Source organism: Pinus tabuliformis, chromosome 9, assembly GCF_031772625.1.
Source record: "Pinus tabuliformis cultivar Carrire ecotype Pingquan chromosome 9, CPIR1, whole genome shotgun sequence".
In the NCBI taxonomy this organism is placed as follows: Eukaryota; Viridiplantae; Streptophyta; class Pinopsida; order Pinales; family Pinaceae; genus Pinus; species Pinus tabuliformis.
In genome coordinates, this window is record NC_142307.1 from 341,445,928 (window position 1) to 341,466,551 (window position 20,624).

A 20,624-nucleotide genomic window follows, 5' to 3' on the forward strand; every position below is an offset into this window, starting at 1 on the left:
GGAGACAACATGTCCCGAGAAGTGTACCTCAGTCTGAAAGAAACTACATTTGCTAAGCTTAGCATACAACTGATGCTCTCTCAACAACCTCAACACTATTGTTAAGTTCTCAGCATTCTCTTCCTCATTTTTAGAATATACGAGTATATCATCAATGAAAAAAATAACAAACTGATCCAAATATGGACACAACACACAATTCATCAAACACATGAATGTAGATGGAGAATTAGTTAAGCCAAATGGAACCACAACAAAATCATAATGCCCATACCTGGTCTTGAGTGGAGTCTTGTATATGTCATCCTCTTTCATGCATACCTGATGGTATCCAGATCTCAAGTCAATCTTCGAGGACATTGCTGCTCCCTTCAATTGATCAAACAAGTCATCAATCATCGGCAAAGGGTACCTCTTCTTGATAGTCACTTTTTAGCTACCTGTAATCAATGCATAATATGAGAGTACCATATTTATTCCTCAGAAACAAGACCGGTGTGCCCCAAGGTCATACACTTGGCCTAATGTATCCCTTGTCCAACATCTCCTTCGCTTGCAATTTTAACTAAACCAACTCAGGTGTGCTCATCCTGTAAGGTGATTTATGTTGGTGCACTAAGATGTCTTTTTACAAGAAATCTTAATTCCTACATTAATTGTGAACCCAAGGCAAGTCTTTTTATTTCAAGAGTGTCAGCACTATATAGGCAGTGAATTTAGAGGTTAACTAGTAAAAAATCATTGCAATTGCTAATGACTATCTTCTTCAAACTCAACCCAAACAACTTTGAAATAAGTAACTCTGAAAGAAATCCATAACACACACTACAATTCTACTTAACCTATCATAAAAAAAATGGATATAAATAAAACTTATAAAGAATCACGCTTGGCAGTCTTAAATATAATTGAAGCTAACTTGCTCGCTCATGAAAGAGAACTATAACAATTGACAACAATGATAATTGAACAACACATCCTAATTGAACAAAAAATCTAAATTGAACAAAAAATCTAAATTGAACATCAATTCTGAATTGAACAGCAAATGGTGTCTGAATGGAAAATGACTGTATAAGAATAAAGCGATCAATTCTATCTCTGAAATCTATGATAACATTATTTGAAATGAACAACGATCTAATCTCAAAATAGCATAACCAATTAAATCAAAAGCATTACTCATATATAACACACAGATCAATCTAAATCTCAAATGAACAGCAAAAGAAAATTGAATCAACAATCCTTACAATAATCAAAAGTAATATTAACTTAACATTAACAAGCAGTAAAGAATAAAATAGAAAATATTATGACACAGTTGAAGTAGTAGATCTTCTCTTGACTGGGCCCAGAGTCACCAGAAGTCTCCGCTAAGAGATACTCAGAATATAAGTATGATTTAAATGTAGTCTTTCTTCATTAAAATAAGTAACCAAGTTACATCATCCAAGATAACAGTATTATATTTCCAAAGGAATAATTACAAACTGTGAAATTATGAACTCTATTCAGCTTTTCCTTTCGGCCTTATATATCACATTTAGAAAGTAAATAGATAAAAGAGAATCACTATACTTGATCTGATTCTGTCATAAAATAGTCATTGGTTTGCCCAGTCTTCTTTTGTCCTGCCTTTCCTTTGACATTGTCTCTTTCCCTTATGAGATGTTTCCGTTCTGTCGATTGAGCAGCTATCGATCAATTCACATCTTCTGCACATAAATATAGTAAAAATTGGTTTTTCCTGCTTAGATTTGTCTAATTTTTTACTGATTACTTTTACTCGACTTTAGCTATTATTTCCTCTACTTCTATTCATAAACGGAGATAATCATGTGAGGATGAGTGCTAAATAAATCTATTATGAAGGAGAAAACATACCTTTTTCTTGACCCAACATGCTCCCCAACTTACCTTGTTGCATGACCTCATGCAATTAAATGGTTTAGGTGTAGTTGAGTTAGGGAATAGGTAGGGTATACCTCCTCCCTATAAATTTTGAACCCATTTTTCTTCTTAATTATAGCAAAAGCCTAGTTAACTTCTTTATCCTCCAATTTGTAGTCACTGTGATACTTATCTAGAGGATACCATATGATTGGATTTCTATACCAACATCCTATCCATTCATGCTCCATGGTTAAGACCATGTTACTGTACTTATGGAAATGAGAGGAGGCAACTTTAAAGCTATGGTATCCAAATGGTTCTCGGTTTCTAATAGTAATGCGAAAGACTTCCCAACTTTGTCTGGCTGCAGACAAGGCTTCCTCCTTAATCTCTTGGAAGTACTTCTTTCCAGCTTGTATAATATCTATGTGAAATTGCACAATTGGCCCACAACACCATCTCGCTTCATAAATTTCTTCTGCCTGACAAAGAGATGCAAGGGTTTTTTAGGTTCCCCTCTAACCCATAGGTTGATTCCATATTCATGCTTTCTAAAAGTATTGTGAGCCTTGGCCCACTTGAGTTGGTTAGTAGAAAAAGAGATAAATGCCTGGAATTGGACATCCCCCATAAAGGGGCGAGGGTTGTCGTCTCTATCATCTTCCAAAAAGAAATTGTGCATATAAAGTTCATAGAGAAGGTGATGTACCTACTCGTTCTGCTGTTTGAAGCACTTGACGAAGTCTGGCGTTGATCCAGATTTAAGCAGGAACGCAACAAATTACAGAGATAACCATATACACAAAGATGCAGCGGAAATAATACTTCATTTCATTAATGGAAAATACTGACATATGCTTACAAACAGAAATGGCAATAAACTAGCTAGGGCGATGGTAGCTTATCTCTGAGAAGAGATGTGATGGCTACATGCCTCTGAACTGTTCTGAACTGTATTACAATGAGGCTCGAAGGCCTATTTATTGTTGAGAAACAATGGAAAACCCTTCACATACCGAAACCTAACCCTAGAAGATGAAACGCCAAATTGTGGGCCCCGTTTGGGTAAATTGGTACATCAATTTCCCGGGGTCGTAACTTTGGCATACGATCTCCGTTTGACGCGTACGATAGCTCGTTAGAAAGATCTATCCGAGTACTACCACTTTGGGAGGGAGGCAACATAGGGCTCGATCGCCCCAGAATTCCAAAAAAACGTCGTTTAGGGCCTCAAAACGGCTCCGGAAGTTCAGGACCCGAAAAACTGCTAAAAATAGTAAACTGTGCTACAATTAAGGAAACTGAAAATGCTGAGAAAGACAATGGTGGGGGTCCAGGTGGACCTGGCAGGTGGCCACCAATATCCACCTGGATCATTCCTCCCCCCTTAGGAAGCAATGGTCCCCATTGCGTTGAGCTCCTCCATGAGATGAGGAAACCTCTGTTGAACTTGTTCCCTGGTGAGCCACTTGCCCTGCTGAAGGAGTTGGCCTGCTTTGACAACTCGATACAGTTGGATATGATGTTGGCGAGTGTTCTTGATCTGTGTGTCCATGATCCGATCAGTTGCAGCTTGTTCCATGCAATCTGGATTTAATTCTGTGGGTTTGAGCTGTTCTGCAATGTCGGATGTGTCTAGCAATGGTGGAAAGTATGGCCGAAGGCGGTCCACATTGAACACTGGGTGCAGGCCAAGGAATGGGGGAATGCTGAGCTCAAATGCATTGTCTCCCATAGCCTTAGTAATGGTGTAAGGACCATATCGAAGTGGTCTCAATTTCCGATAGGCTCCAGTAAGGCGTTCCTTTTGCAAATGTAACCAGACTTTGTCGCCCACCTGAAACTTGTGTGGCACCCGGTGTTGATCATGTCGCTGCTTGTACTTGGCATTTGATTTCTCAAGAATGTCATGGACCTGCTGGCGAATATGTTGGATGCGCTCAATGAAGCTGGTGGCCTTATCTGTTTCGGACTGGACATGAGCTGAATTCATGTGAGTAGCTGCAAGTGGCATGGCCACATCAATGGGGCATAGTGGCTGGAATCCTAAACCCACCTGAAAAGGGCTATGGCCAGTGGAGCTGTGAAGAGCTCGGTTGTAGTTGTGCTGAACATAGGGGAGGCTCTCGTCCCATGTGCGTGGATGCTTTGAGTTATACATGCGCAGAATGTGCACAATCATCCTGTTGACAACCTCTGTCTGGCCATCAGTTTGAGGATGGAAGGCTGTGGACTTCGTGAGTTTGGTGTCCAGCATTGACCAGAGACTGGACCAAAATGTGCTGAGAAACCGACTGTCCCGATCTGAGATGATAGACTGTGGGATCCCAAAGTGCACCCACACTCGTTCAAAGAAGAGTTTAGCAGTGGCTTCTGCTGTGATATTCTTCTTGCAGGCCATCATAATGGCCATCTTTGAGAACCTGTCGACGACCACAAAAACACAGTCATTTCCATGCTTAGTGGAAGGAAGGCCTGACATGTAATCCATGGAGATGGATTCCCAAGGTCGACTAGGGGTAGGCAACGGGGTATAGAGGCCTTGCTTCTTAATGGTCGGTTTGGCAATGGCACAGGCAGTACATGATCGGATGTACTTCCCAACATCCTGTCGAAGATTCGGCCAATAGAAATAGTTTTGCAGTACTGCCACTGTTTTCTCGACCCCGAAATGCCCAGCAGCCCGACTGTAGTGTGCTTCCCAAATCATCTTGGCACGCTCGCTTGAAGGAACACAAAGGTGACCGAGGTGGCATAATAGGGCATCCTGGAGGTGAAAATCTGCAACCTGCCGACCCTCCAAGAGTGTCTGGTATGTGTGGCCGAATTCTGGGTCGCTTTTGTAGAGAAGTGGCCAATCAGAAGTCTCGTGCCCGCAAGAGTTGAGCACGGTGGTTAGCGCCATGATCGGTGGTCGACTGAGGCAATCTGCAACATTATTGGTGCTGCCCTTTTTATACTTGATATTCAAGTGAAACTGTTGCAGGTATGTAGACCACTTCTGATGGCGATCATTCTGCAATTTCCCTTGGGTCTGTATGAATTGCAGAGGTCGGTGGTCTGTGTGGATGACCGTTTCCTTTCCCAAAATGTAATGCTTCCATTGTCGGCAGGCCTGTACAATGGAATACATCTCTTTATCATAAGTGGGGTACTTCCGGACTGTGTCTGAAAGTGTTTCACTGTGATATGCCACTGGATGTCCATGTTGAGTAAGGACTGCCCCAATAGCATAGTCAGAGGCATCTGTCTCGACCTCAAATGGTTGTTGTAAATCTGGTAACGCGAGCACTGGTGCCGTGCAGAGGCGATCCTTCAACTCCCTGAATGCCTTCTGTTGAGATTCAGACCAAAAGAATTTTGCTTTCGCCCCGCCCTTGGTGACTTGACTCAAGGGCCAAGAAATATGAGAAAATCCCAACACAAACCTGCGGTAGAAGTTGGCAAGACCTAGAAAGCTGCGGAGCTCTGTTAGAGTGGTTGGAGAGGGCCAATCCCGAATGACTTGGACCTTGGCTGGATCGACATGCACCCCCTGTTCATCAATGATGTATCCCAGATACTGGACCTCGGTCATGCCAAAAGTGCATTTCTCCAAATTGGCACATAGCTTGTGTTGCCGCAGTGTTTGGAGAACCTGTCGGATGTGGTGGAGGTGCTCTTCCCAACTCTGGCTGAAGATCAGAATGTCATCCAAGTATACTACTACAAAGGAGTTGGTGAATGGCCGCAAGATGTCATCCATTAGCCTCATAAAGGTTGCAGGAGCATTCGTCAATCCGAAAGGCATGACCAACCATTCGAAGAGGCCCTCCTTGGATTTGAAGGCAGTCTTCCACACATCTGAGGGTTCAATTGGTACCTGGTGATATCCTGACTTCAGATCGATCTTGCTGAAATATTTCGCCCCCTTTAGTTGGTCTAGGAGGTCATCAATCCGCGGGATCGGGTACCTATTACGGACAGTGATCTTGTTCAGCGCCCGATAGTCAATACAGAGTCTCCACGTCCCATCCTTCTTCTGTACCAACACTATCGGGCTCCCACAGGGCGAAGAACTCGGACGGATGTGACCTTTCTGTAGGAGCTCCTGAATCTGCCTCTTGATTTCATTGTTCTCCAGAACGGAGCGCCGATAAATTGGTCCATTGGGTAGCGGCGCACCTGGGGTCAGATCAATGGAGTGCTTGACTTGACAGTGCAGAGGAACCCCTGCCGGGGAGGTGAAGATGTCTTTGTACTCCTCCACAATCTTGTCCATTTGTAGCTGCCGTGCAGAGGGACCTCGTTTGGAGGCCGCGGCCACTGTCTTCTTCTTCCCTTGAGGGCGTATCATCAGGAAAACAAATTTCCTGGTTTTGGAAATGATCTTACTGCATTGTTTTGCAGTAATCAAAGAGATGGCGGCAGGTGGTGGTACCTCTGGTATCCTGAACAACTTATTTCCCAATGTAATAATAACAGCACGGGGCCTTGATTCATACACAACATGTCGCTTCCACAAGTATGGTTGTCCTAGTAATACATCACAAACTTCAAGGGGAGCAATGTCACACAATACCTCATCCGTGAAGGGCTTGATGTTGTATGGAAGGCGACACTGCTGGCTCACGCGAAGATCTCGTCCTTGGTAAAGCCACCCAATGGTGTATGGTTGTGGATGTGCTGTGGTCGGTAAGCCCAACCGCTTCACGACCTCTGCCGAAATGAGGTTCTTTTGACTCCCGCTATCAACAATGAACTGTATCGGGGAGCCCTTGACCCACATCTGGGAGTGGAAGAGACGCTCCTCCTCCTCTGGATCTTCGGGTTCATTTTTCTGGATCTTTGCGGTAGCAACAGTGGCGCTAGGATCCGCATCAATGATCTGCTTCCCTTTTTCATACCCCTTATCGGGTTCTGACTCAGAGTCGGAACATGCATCTGATTCTGAAACCTTTAGCTCAGCCACCAGTGACTGTTTGGCCCGACACTCACTTGTGTTGTGAGTGGAGCTCTTATGGAACTCGCACCATTTTCCAGTGTCCTTTCTCGGCTTCGCGGCGTTGCTCTTTGCTTGCAGCTTCAGCTGGTTGTCTTGGGCTGTCCCACCTTGGCTTTGTCCTTTGTTCTGTGGTTTAGGGGCACCTTTCCTCTGCTTTGGATTCGCAGATCCAAAGTCTCGCTTCTTTTGTTTAAACTTCTGCTCGACTTTGACGGCATACCGGTATGCTGCGCCGAGCGAGGGGATGTTTAGGAACTGTATTTCTTCCTGGATGTACTTGTGCAGGCAGCCACGGTATTTGAGTATCAAATGTTGCTCCGAATCCTTGATACCCAACTTTGTGCGAAGGGTATGGAAAAGATTGGTGAACTCCGGCACATCTTGGTCCCTTCCCTGCCGCAGCGTGGTCCACTTTATGTATTCATCCTCATAGCTTCCGACAGGGTAGTACTGCTCCTTGATGGCATCCCGGAACGAATCCCAGGTGGGTGCGGCTGAAAATAGTGAGCCAGTACTTTCATCCTTCTGCTCGCAGTAGGTTTCCCACCAGTCCTTGACGTGGGGGGCTGCTTTGAGAAGAGCAAAAACAATCTTTTCCCGACTCGAAAATTCATGAACAGAAAAATAACCATCTAGCAGATTTAACCATTTATCTACGGCATCGGCGTCTATCTGACCCTCGAATATGGGGATTTCAAAATTAACTTGTACCTTAAAGGGTGTGGCGTTTCCAGAGGAGCTGCTGGAAGCCGATGCGCCGCTTCTGGGTAGCCGCTGAAGGATCTGCGCAGGAGGTACCTTTCCAGGAGGAATAATGCATAATTTTTATCAGGGTCTCTGCATGACAGGGTGTCTAAATAAAGAGAGTAAATAGTATTCAACTGCTTTTTAGCCTTTTGTAATTTGTCCTATGGTTTCTTAACCTTTTTCTGTCCAGCCTTGTACTGAGTGAAGGTCTCATCCTCAATCATTTTGAGTGCCTCAAACTTTTTCCTTAATTATTGATGTATACATAGGGGTGCTAGCTCCTCCTTGTGCTGAGTTAATACCTGCTGAACCTTCAGTAGTTCATTCTGAAATCTCCTAATAAATGCCTCCCATACTAAGGGAATGTAAGCAGGTGTCTCCTCTATTTAGGCTTCATTAGCTTGTGTCTCCATAGACATAGTTTGGACAATAGCCTCGACTGCTTCTTGAGTTATGCAACAATCAGTTGGGATGATTTCTCTTGAGCATCAATCTGAATGGCAACATTCATAGTAGGGTAGTCCATTTAGGTCTCCTATGAACAAACACAGGGGTCTTCAGTTTGCATTTCAGTTTCCTCTACAACACATGGCTCTGCTGATTTTCCTTTGAAGAGACCAAAAGAATCTCAGTTTGGGTTTCATCATCCTTTCCAAAACAATATTTTGTTTGTATTCCTGTGGTCTCCCTTTCCACTTTCAATTTTCTGGCTCTGATTTCCTCTTTTAACCATTGTCTTAGCTGCCCAATTATTCGCTTCTATTTTCTATATTTTTTAAGCATTTTTCTGAGCCTATCCTTGTAGGACTTCTTTATTCTAAGACTTCCAACCAGCGATGGTGTAGCTACATTTTCCTCAAGTTCATGCTCAGTTGATATTTTGTCAGCATCAGGGAGGGTTCCAATTGGAATTGTATCTCTTGATGGAGCTTCACCTTCTATTTCTACTTCTTCATGATTTTTTCTCTCAAGGGACCCTAATAGAATGGTGTCTCCTAAGCAGTTATCATTCTATGGGCTTTCAGCTGGGTAGGCATCGTCTTCAGGGGACTTAGAAAAAGTAGTATTGTCTGGTTTATTTTCATCTCCCGGGGTTTCATCTGTAGGATTTTCTTTAGCTAGGGGGTCCACTGGACCGGTATTTGTTGTCTGATTTTCTTCTCTAATAGCTTCTTCTTCATGCACCTCGGCTTCAAGGGGTTTTCACAGAAGGGACTCATTCCCTCTATTCTTCAAAGAAATCTGTAAATGGTAGGGTTTGATCAAAACCAGGGCTATCAGTAGAGGCAGACTGGTTGGGGGTACAATTCTATCCTTCAACATTCTTAGATTGTTCTCTTCCCTCGCCAAACATCCCCATGCTTTCCAATACCCTAGTTACCTCTTCCTCATAGCCTTGCAAAGGGGTATTCTGTAGACCTGGAGGTGGTGTGGGTGATGGCCTCACCTCATTTGTTTGAATTGGGGTATGTCGTTGGGGCTTCACCTACACAAAGTGTCTGTGTTTTGTTGGGTTCAAGGGCACAGAAGAAGTTTTCCTCTTTAGTGTCCTTCTTGGACCTAGGGTTCTAGGCCCTTGTTATTTTGTTACTAGGTTTTCTGGAGGTGGGGCCAAAGTAGGATTTACAATATTGTCTTGGGTTAGCTACTGCTGGGCTAGCCCCTGAATGATAGTCAATTTGATCAGTCTATGATGACTGATGAAGGTGCCTGGGTCCTTATATTTCCTAACTTGTCGGGCGACATCATGCAATAGAGAATTCAAATAAAATGGAAAATTAACTGAAATTTTCTATTTTAGGATGGCTAATAAGTTGAGTTGGTGGGGCTTTACGACATCCTGGTGATCATCGCATATGATGTACCATTTCCCTTGAATGCCAATTCTTGACATGGTTGTCTTAATGTTGAAGGGTGAATCCATTTCCCTGTTCGCATTAATTTCTCCCCTGGGTCTTGGAACACTGCAACCGCATTATGCTGAAGGACGTTCTTGGCTGTTCACTTTTTTCGCCTAGCCAGAAGTCCAGTGACTTTTTCTATGACTACTTTAGAGACCATTATGTCACTGCCTCTTGCTGTGGCGATGCCATTCTACAAATTCTGCAAGAATTTGATTGTCATTCCTTTGTGAAATCCTTGCAATTTATTTAGATATTGCAACCAGCCAGTGCACTCAAGAATTTCATGAGCCTAGTCTGATACCATGGGTACTATGGGTTCATTTCAGATAGCTCTACCTCCCATGGTTGTTGTGTTCCTATGACTTTTTCACCTGCATGGACTTCTCTTGCACTTTCGCAATCTAGAACAACAACAAAGATTTTTAAAGCAATTAACAGGAAAATGACGTTGATTTGGAAATTAAGAACATATACATTCAAGTCATTTGTCTCATCAACCATATTTGATGCAGACTCATAATCAATTCGCATGCCATGCATAATGGTTGTCATCATTTCTCCAATTTGAAATACCTTGATAATTATTACGTGTACCCAATCTTCATGCAGTCCTTACCTGGAAATCAATTTAATAATTATCATTCAATTATCCATAACTATCACACATGTTGTTAATACACAGACCATCCCCCCTCCAATCTGAAAAGGGTGTCGACATCTGCCAAGCATGTGAAAAGCAAGTGCATGAATTAATAATTCATAAATGCAGACAACCAATCTTGAAAAGCAGCACATTTTATGACAAAGAAATTAAAGCAATACACGTATCAGAGGTAAAAATGGCCAAAAGAATAAAAACAGATATTTAAATCATTATGTGAAAATATTTCCACTTTGAGTGGTATTAGTAAGAAACACATAATTGGTGGTAAGTAGTAATGGCTGTCATAAAGTGATTGGACAAATATAATATAATGAATATATAACATAAGTTACCATGCATGTTGGCTTGTAAGAGTGTTGCTCAAATGGGAAATCTCCTTAGAAATTAATTCATAGGTGGAAATAGAATAGAGAGCATTTGGTAATGTAAGATAATACTCCAATACCACAAGCAGAGTCACTACTGCCAGCAGGCGTTCATAGCTTCTACAGGGTTGCTTTTTAACCCCACAAATGAGCTAGAGCCCTCCTTTTAGTATGTAGATGATTCTTCTTTTCCTGCCATAAAGAGACCACTATTCTAGCATGGTGACTAGATGATCATAGTGCCATTCACCAAGATATAACAAAGTGATCAGGCTACCTCGTAATGAGACCCCTGTCCTTCTGACAGTTTTAATCATCAAGAAGGTCATTACCTTGGTTTGGTGGCCAAAATTGGAATGTCACATTTTACATGTTTATGATCATGGTAGGCTAGCTCATGATGAGATCCACTATCCTCTTTAAGAAAGTGTTCATTGCATTTTCATATTTTTTGTTTTAATTTTTTATCCTTTGTTGTTTTTATAAAAAGAGGGAGGCTCATTTGCTCCTTAAGAGTCAGGATGGTGTAAGAAGTAAAAATATGCCAAGGAAAGTTTATACGTTTACACCCATCTCATCATATGAAAGGGATTTGTCCATTTCAAAATGTGGTAAATAAGCCAGCATGGTTTGAAAATAATGAATCATTTTATGATGTGTCCAAATAAAATATGTTTAGCCAGTCATGATAGAGATGCACCATATCAGCTTTTGAATAAAGATAATTGTTAAGAGGCTTCACAGATCATAATAGTATTGACATTAATATTTTTCTTTATGTTAGTCACGAATCCAGTCAAATGGTGTTTATTCAAAACATAAAAGAGAAAAAGAAGATGGCACAATGATCGGCAATGAATCAATGAAAGAAATCATAGTTCATCATATAATAAGCACAAAAGTGTTATTCAATTGATTGAACAATGATCGTTCAATCATTTGAACAGCAAAATCAAAAAGAAAAAAAAAAATTTGTTCAATTGATTAAATAGCAATAATTCAATCATTTGAACGACAAATACCATTAAGAAAAAAATGCAAAAGTGTTGTTCAATTGATTGAACAACAATCATTTAATCATATGAACAATGAAAATTGAAAATAGTAACTCAAAAGTGTTGTTCAATCGATTGAACAACAATCTTCAATCGTTTGAACAACGAAAATTGAAAAAAAAATGCAAACGTGTTGTTCAATCAATTGAAAAACAATCATTCAATCATATGAACAACGAACATTGAAAATAAAACTCAGAAGTGTTTTTCAATTGAAATCATTTGAATAGCAAAAATTGAAAAAAAAAAATTAAAAAATCAAACATGTTGTTCAATCGATTGAACAACAATCATTCAATCGTATGAACAATGAAAATTGAAAATAAAAACTCAAAAGTGTTGTTCAATCGATTGAACAACAATCATTCAATCGTTTGAACAACAAATATCAACAAAAACGTAGAAGTGTTGTTCAATTTATTGAACAACAATCGTTCAATCGTTTGAACAGAAAATCAAAAAATGCAAAAATGATGTTCAATTGATTGAACAACAATTTCCACACAAAAGAATAAGCATTGTTCAATTGATTGAACAACAATACTCATGCAAAAATAAGTGTTGTTCAATTGATTGAACATCAACCATTCAATTGATTGAATAACACTTACCAAGCACTTGAAACAAGAAAAATCCTCATATTTACATGGTGATACCTAATTGAATTACAATCAATCAAAAAGAATATATATATTATTTACAATTATAGAAAATATTAGTTTTTTGAATGAAAATTTGTAGGTTCATCACTCTCTGCAACTAAGATTTGCATGGATGGGTCCTCGTGTACCTGCTAGGGAAAGGACTCCTTGGAGAGTGGTTTGTGGTAGAGATGCACCCGATGCCCATTCACCTTAAATGAATGGCCAGAACCATCAATGGTAGTCAAAGTAAGAGTGCCATTGCTATATACTTCTTGAATCTCATAAGGGTCGATGTTAGGCCCCTATACTACTAGTGTAACCCCTTATTTTTATTAGTACAACCCACTTATTATATTGATGTAGCCATGTAGTGCCCATATTGTTACTATTGTGCCACATAGAAGCCCACTATTGTTATTATTGTGCCCTTACATTATTATTTTTATGTCATCTCTGATTATGTTATGACCCCTTGGACTCCTATATATAGAAAGGAGGTCTTTTCATTTGTATCATCCAAGAATTGTTCATTTATGTAACGTAAAGGAGGTTGCCCCCTCGAAGAGGCTGAATTCTAAGGCATTGATCTATCTTTTCTATCTTTTTTTAAGCTGGTTTCATAACAGTCGAGCCATCTTGTTTGTAACATGTCTGGAAATTCCTAGAATCTAGAGTCGTAAAGGAGTGCCCAATCCCCTTTTTGAAATGTCTTCTTTTTTATAAGGTTGTCATGCCACTTTTCCCTTTGTTGTTGAATAATTGCAGTCTATTGCAAAGCTAGCAATTGAGATTCATCTAGTTCATTGATTTGTTGAACACTTGGTTTGGGCTTCTGTTAAATCCAGCCCCACTTCTTGAGCCATTCTTAAAGTCTTTATTTCGAATTCAATCGGAAAAATAAGTTCCTTTCTGAACACAAGTTGGTACGAAGAGTATCCAGTAGTATTCCTCCAAATCATGTGATAGGCCCACAAGGCCTCTGGCAGTCTAGCAGCCCAGTCTCGTCGATGTGTTGAGACTATTTTTGTTAGAATCACTTCAATGACCTTATGGGTGCTTTTGACTTGCCCGTACGCCTACGGGTGATACGGGGAATTGATCCTGTGTGTAACGTGAAGGTTTCTGAGAGTGGTAGTAATCTTGTGTCCTACAAATTTCCCTCCCCCGTCTGTTATCACTTCGCACGGTAAACCATACCACATGAATAGCCCAAAGAGTAAGTTAATCATGCCTTCCTCTGTAGCTCTTAGTAAATCTATTATTTCCACCCATTTCGTCACATAGTCTTTGGCAACCAGTATGTAGGCATTCTGACTCGATGACAGATGGAATGGGCCAACAAAGTCCAACTCCCATCGTTCGAAGGGTTCTATGACTAGTTGGGGTTACAACGGCATTTCATCAAATTGACTAGGTCGGCCCATCATTTGGAAACTTTCACAAGCCTGGGCATGTTTCTTAGCATCTTTAAAAATAGTGGGCCAATAATAGCCCATCTGTAGTACCTTATGCCCTGTCCTTCAGTCTGTGAAGTGTCCTCTGCAGGGCTCTTCATGGCAAGCTTTCAGGATGCCATAAATCTCATCCTCGCGAATGCATCTGCATATACACATATCTGACAGTATGTGAAAAAGATATCCACCAATCCAAGAGAATTGGGCGTTGCGCTAAATGATTTGTTTCCTCTCCCTCGCTGTCAAATGCCTAGGTAGCTTCCCTACTACTAGATAATTTTCCACATCTCCGTACCATGGTGTCTTGACTGTCACGACAAACAAATGTTCATCTAGGAAGTGGTTGTCTACTACGAGTGGATCATTTACCTTTGGGAATTGAGACAGAAAATCAGCAACTGGGTTTTCCTTTCCTAGACGATCCTTGATACTAATGTCAAATTCCTACAAAAGCAATAGCCAATGAGTCGCTCGAACATTTGTGATAGGTTTGTTAGCTAAATACTGAATCACAGAGTGATCAGTATACAGAAAAACTTGGTAGCTAGTTATGTAATGCCTAAATTTGTTTATTGCATTAATAATAGCTAAGAATTCTTTTTCTGTTATTGTATAATTAAGTTCTGCATGAGTAATATTTTTGCTAATATAATATATAGTGTAAGGCTTCATGTCCTCTTCCTGGCCGAGGATAGTGCCTATAGCTACATCTAATGCATCCGTGGGTATGTGAAAAGGAAGCTCCCAGTTTGGTCCATGTAATACTAGTGCCGTCGAGACTAGATTATTTAAACCTGTAAAAGTTGTGTCACATTTGTCAGGCCATTTAAAATCAACATTTCTAGTTAAAGCATATAAAGGTACAACAATTTGTGAAAATATTTTAATAAACATGCGATAAAAGCCTGCATATCCCAGGAAAGTACATACATATATCTGAGTATAGGGGGTAGGCAGTAAAAGAATTACCTGTATTTTTTATGGATCTACTTGTAACCCTGTTGCAGAAATATAGTGTCCCAAGATTACACCTTCGGTCACCATCATGTGACACTTTACATTGCTTAAACATAACTTGGTAGTAATGCATCGTTCTAAAACCTTTTCTAATGTTTGCGGTGCTTGATCAAATTCATCCCCATATGGAGTAAAGTCATCCATATATACCTCAATTCCTTCATTTATCAAGTCGGCAAAAATGTTGAGTATAGCTCTTTGAAATGTGGCTGGGGTATTGCACTAGCCAAATGGTAATACACTGTAAGCAAACGTACTCCAAGAACAGGTGAAGGTTGTTTTGTCTTGGTCTTCAAGGGTGATCTGAATCTGATAGTAGCACCTGAAGCTATCTAGGAAGGAAAAGAATTGCTTCCCTGCGAAGGTATCAAGTACTTGATTGATAAATGGGAGAGGGAAGTGATCTTTCTATGTTGCCTTGTTCAATTCCCAGTAATCTACACGGATACGCCACTTCCCATTTTTCTTGGGGATGACCACCAATGGAGAAACCCATTTGCTATCCGAAATAGGATAAATGAAGTTCACATCCAGCAGCTTTTGTAATTCTTCTTTCACAATATCCTTAAGGTGCGGATTCAATCTCTGTTGAGGTTGTTGGATAGGTTGAGCATCCATTTTGATATAGATGTGATGTGTACACAACTATTGATCTATACCCTTGATATCGGGATAATCCTAGGAAAAATCCCCTTTATATTTTTGCAGGACCTGAATGAGATTTTACTACTGATCACTATCCAAGCTATCATTAATATTTAAAACTTTTCCTAGTTCAATTTCCACCAGCTTGCTATTATGAACAACAGTCGTCCATATGTGTTGATCATCGATATCCTTCAAGGGATCTTCCAGGGCTTCATTATCAAAATTTTCTTTCAGCGTTTGACACTTTACATTGCTCACATTAGCTAGCTGATTCATGAAATTATTGATAACATCATCTTCAATATGATCTTTGCATTCTAGTGCCTCTACTACTGTGAGTGGTGAACAGATGCTTTCTTCCGTGTATGTTGGTGGTTGTTTACATATTTGTACAATGGGCAGACTTGGTTTGGCAGGGGGATATAAAACAGATTTTTTACAGTGTCCCACTTTGCAATAGTCATGCTTCCCTCCCAGCAACCTAGATATACATCAGCTGTCACCAGCCAAGGTCGGCCCAGTATCAAAGGGTGCCCATCTAATTGACTCTTCGAGTTTATAACAAGAAAATATACTGGATATTCCCATGAATCAATAGAAACCATAATATCTTGTAGAGTTCCTTATGGCCTTACCACCAAATGATCAGCAAGTTCTAGTAAGGTGAAGGTTGGTTCCAAGGTTGTAATACCAAGTGCTTGACAGGTTTTTGTTGTTAAAATGTTAATGGTTGCACCTAGATCAACTAGCGTATTGGGAAAAGAGCAGCCATATATATGAACTGTCACTATGGGATTCCCAGGATTTTCATACTTTACTGGAGTTTCCCCTCCCAAGGGTAAATCAGATAAGGTTCCTACAACATGAATGGTGGGTGAAGTTTTTTCTTTCCTCACAGGATTCTTTACACATAACTCTTTAATTGTTTTAGCATAGATGGGAATGTCCTAAATGGCCTGGAGGAGTGGATTTTTTACACAGAGGATTTTTCCCCTACAAGATCAAAATCTCTGTAAAAAATCGACTTAGATATTGTTAACTTTTCAAGGAACGGGGGAGAAGTGAATATGAGTTCCTTTGGATCTTTCTGTTGATCTATCTCTTCTCCTCATTTCATTTCAGTATCAGTTATAGGTCATGTTATATATATAGGTGGTATTTGAATCTTAATTGATGGTTGATCCCTATTTTCCTCAGGGGCGATGATACGTCCTGACCTCAATATAAGTTCATTACATTCTTTTTGCTCAATCTCATAGTCTGAGCTTTCTACAATTTGAACCAACTAGAATGGTCTATTATTGGGATTCAAATTCGGTTGGGTTGGTAGTCGAGGGCGCAGAAGAGGCTGAGGATTTTATTGTAATGGATAAGGAGTTGACAATCCAGGTTGAGGTTGAGGACCTATCCCCATAGGATTGTTGGATATTCCCAAAAGTCGCCGCCAATTTGTTGACCAATTCGGATTTTAACAAGTGGAGGTAGGCCACTCGGATTGATAGGGATTTCCTTTCCAGACAGGAGTAAAATGAGAATTTGGCCAGCCATTACCTAGAAAGGATTGAGTTGACCATGGTGTCATAGGGAATGGCTAAGGTTCGCAATTCAAGTAGTGTGATTGGCCTTGCCATGATGCCCCAGGGTTCCGTTGCTGATTAAACTGTGAAGAAGGAAAGAACTAGGATGCATCTTGTGACATACCTAGAGGTTTGGCCTTCCACTATTGACGTTGGTCCATTAGATATACTAGCTCTGTCTCTTCTTTTGCTTCCTTCAACACTGCTTTCAAGCCCAAAAGTGATGGAGATTGTTCAGTGGCATGATCCTTAGTACAGATAGCACATGTCTGAACCATGTCTAATGGACATTTCCCATTGGTTGTGCTTCTTCCAACAGCGTGGGCAGAAAACAACCAAGTTTTGTTCTACTAAAGCTTGTTTTTATTTAGCCTGTATGATGTCAAGCTACATTGTGAGGGTGCCTAGGATGTCTGTTTTGAAATCTTTCAGGAGGTTAACGATTTCCATTCATGTTACGCCTCCACTGTGTGGTTCACTTCCCTTGCTCATGGGATCTCAGCTTGTTTCTCATGTGCGTGTGCTTCCTAGCAAACACCTGATAGACAAGCAAACGATTTCATCATAATCTTCCTGAGAAATATCTCCTTTCCCCATTAAATTTAGAGTTTCTAACCACTCCTCTTTCATTCCTTTAATTTAGATAGCTCTTAGGACTTCTTTTCGTAGGGTGGTGTGTAGAGATCTCAGTAAGTTGTAATGAACCCGTTCGACGTATTCTTCTAGAGTTTCATTAACCTTTGCGGCCATCTTAAAGATTTCATCTTTTAGCTCCCTAGTCTTGCAAAAGTTCTGGTATTTTGTAAGGAAGGAGGTTTTCATATCATCCCAAGAATTAATAGTACGTCCACCCAGACCCATGAACCATCTTAAAGATGCTCCTTTTAGAGTAGAAGGGAATAGTTTTATCTTTTGGGGGTCAGTGGTGTAGTCATACCCTCTGTAGAGGAAAACAAATTCTAACAGGAAGGCATCAAGATCCTCTATGATCAGCCCATGAAAAGTTGGGATGCTCTATAGAGGAATAGCCTTCATGGGGGCATTGGCCACTTGGTCGACTATGGGGCATTCTAATGTTGAGGTTTGACCTTGAGGTGGTTTAGTTTCCATTTGGTCAAAGATGTGGTAATACCATTCAAGGATTTCAGGGGGTTCTTTTCGAGTAAGCGGAGGATAAGCAACTCGAGATGGCTTTGCAGTAATGCATAGATCTAGGATCACAGGAGACCCTTGTTCAGACAACTGAGGTCCTGCCTTAGTAGTTCCACTAGTTTCACCTTCTCCTTCTCTTATGTTACACGATTTTCCCTCTTGTAGAGGATCAGAATGTAAACTTATTATAGCTTGGAGACTCTATTCAGATCCTCCAATTTGGCTTTGAATCTCGACATGAGCTGTAAATGGTGAGCCTACTCCTTGAAAGATTATAGTCAAAATTTTTCCAGATACAACCCGAAATCCTACTGATGCTTGAGACTCTTCTTTTCTTACAATTTCATTTATAAAGGTCGTTCTTCCAAGGCTCACAAATCCCTTGGGTTTTGTGGATTTTGGAGGGGGGTTCTGTTCTTTTTCTATCCTTTTATTCCTAGTCATTCATAAAAAGCAATTTCCATTTAACCTCTAAGCTTTCATTGAAAAGCGGGCTGGTAAGCAACCACTTTACTTACTAGGTATGCAGGTTCTTATCTCTTATTTTTAAAACCCAATTCTTTTGCAGCAAGATAAAAAGGAAATCACTTTGAAATGCTCTCCCTAGCAACAATGCCAAAATTTTGGTGCAGTAAGATGTCTTTTTACAGGAAATCTTAATTCCTACATTAATTTTCAACCCAAGGCAAGTCTTTTTATTTCAAGAGTGTCAGCACTATATATGCAATGAATTTAGAGCTTAACTAATAAAAAATCGGTGTAATTTCTAATGACTATCTTCTTCAAACTCAACCCAAACAACTTTGAAAGAAGTAACTCTGAAATAAATTTGTAACACACTCTACAATTCTACATAACCTATCATGAAAGCAAATGGATCTGAATACAACTTATCAAGAATCACGCTTGCCAGTCTTAAACATAATTGAAGCTAACTCGCTCACTCATGAAAGAGAACTGCAACAATTGAAAGTAATGATAATTGAACATCAAATCCTAATTGAACAACAAATCCGAATTGAACAACAAATCTGAATTGAACAACAATTCTGAATTGAGCAGCAAATGATACTGGAATAACAAACGATATTTAAATGGAAAATGATTGTATAAGCATAAAGTGATCAATTCTATCTCTAAATTATATGATAACATTACTTGAAATGAACAATGATCTGAGCCAGAACTAGCATAACCAAGTCAATCAAAATCATTACTCATATATAACACATGGATCAATCTGAATCTCGAATGAACAACAAAAGAAAATTGAATCGACAATCCTTACGATAATCAAAAGTAATATTAACTTAACATTAACAAGCAGTAAAGAATAAAATAGAAAATATTATGACACATGTGAAGCAATAGATCTTCTCTTGATTGGGCCTAGAGTTGCTAGAAGTCTCCGCTAAGAGATACTTAGAATATAAGTATGAGTTAAACACAGTCTTTCTTCATTAAAATAAGTAACCAAGTTACAGAATCCAAGATAACAATATTATATGTCCAAAACAATAATTACAAACTGTGAAATTATGAACTCCGTGTAGTTTTTCCTTTCAGCCTTATATACTACATTTAGAAAGTAAATAGATAAAAGTGAATCCTCAAGATCAAGGGATCCTGAGGATTTTGCTATGATTGATCTTATTTTTTCATAAAATAGTCAATGGTTTGTCGGGTCTTTCGTTGTCCTACCTTGCCTCTAACGGTGTCTCTTTCCCTTATGAAATGCTACTTTTTTGTTGATTGAGCAACTATCGATTAATTCACGTCTTCTGCACATAAAGATAGTAAAAAACATTTTTTCCTACTTATATTCGTCTAATTTTTTACTGATTACTTTTACTTGACTTTAGCCATTATTTCCTCTACTTTTATTCATAAGAAAATATAATCATCTGAGGATGAGTGCTAAATAATGCTATTAAAGAGGAGAAAAAATACCTTTCTCTTGACCCAACACTTTCGATGTTGGATTTTCCCCTGGCACCAACTCAATAGAAAATTCTACCTCCCTATGAGGTGGCAACTCTGTAATGTCCTTAGGAAATACATCCTAAACTATTGTAAAACTGGGTACTTATTGAAGACATCTACATCCTCAACCTCCTTACCCTTATCACTAGAAATATGTATTGAAAATAGCTTGCACCCTTTCCTACAACTACGCTTTGCTTGCATAGATGTCACCATCCTAACTGATGTGGCTCTCTTCTTACCCTAGAAGACTCTTGGTTCTCCATTGTCATCAACTCATTCAATGGCCTTGTCATAGCAGTCAACCTTGGATCTATGTAGATACAACCAATCCATTCCCAATAACATATTGTATGAACCCAACCTTTAAACACTAAAATGTGTTGTAGTAGGCATACCATTTAAGTCGAATGTGCAAGCTCTTACCCAATGATGAACTCACTTCTTCATACTTGTAGCCAAATGCACTAACCAAGACTCTACATGCAACTCCTTATTCAAACCACAGTTATCCACCAAATCAGGACTAACATA